The 622-nt window shown below is 38.4% G+C and overlaps 1 protein-coding gene across 1 annotated transcript in view; it reads left to right on the top strand.

Moving 5' to 3' along the window:
- Positions 1 to 462, top strand: part of LOC106869088 (monocarboxylate transporter 5) — a 45,652-nt gene extending 45,190 nt beyond the window's left edge. Inside the window, exon 6 of the mRNA XM_014914614.2 lies at positions 14 to 462. The gene's annotated coding sequence lies outside the window, so the exon portion shown is untranslated. The remainder of the gene's footprint in view (positions 1 to 13) is intronic.
- The last annotated feature ends 160 nt before the right edge of the window (positions 463 to 622 follow it).

The following is a 622-nucleotide window of genomic DNA, read 5'->3' as shown; positions in this document are numbered from 1 at the left end:
TATATATATTCAGCAATCACCCAAAGATGCGATTCGTTGGAATTTTACCCATGTCATCAACAAAATCTGACCAATCACGACTTTACATGGAAAGAATATTACCCACATGATCACCAAAATCTGGCTAATCACGACCTCATACGAAACAGGCTCCTGCAATAATTTCAACTTTTGGTGTGCATCAATAAGTATAAAATGGCACACACACACAACCACCAGATAGAGAGCTTTGCGATATAGCAGAGGGAGCACGAAGAAACGCAGCAGACAGACGGCAAACAAACACAAGCAGTGGCTGAATCAAGCTGACATCATCATTATGAACTATCAGACACAGCAACACAACAACGAGCTGTTAACTTTTTGAACACTATGACAATTACCAACGTTTGTCATTTGTAGTAGCAATAGTATTTGTATTTTGCTTCAAAAATAATAAAAGTTTGTTGTCAACATTGTCAATAGATTTCATCGTCTTCTATGTACAGCTGTTGACCTCCAACGCTAGAAATAACAGGTCATCTCTAGTACAGCACTAGTACAAGTGGTGACTGGTAATACTGTCTCCTGCTCCATGCACACGTACACACACACACATACATACATACATATATATATACAT

Source organism: Octopus bimaculoides, chromosome 9, assembly GCF_001194135.2.
Source record: "Octopus bimaculoides isolate UCB-OBI-ISO-001 chromosome 9, ASM119413v2, whole genome shotgun sequence".
Taxonomy (NCBI): Eukaryota; Metazoa; Mollusca; class Cephalopoda; order Octopoda; family Octopodidae; genus Octopus; species Octopus bimaculoides.
The sequence above is the reverse complement of the archived record's forward strand: the minus strand, read 5'-3'. Positions and strand labels throughout refer to the sequence as shown.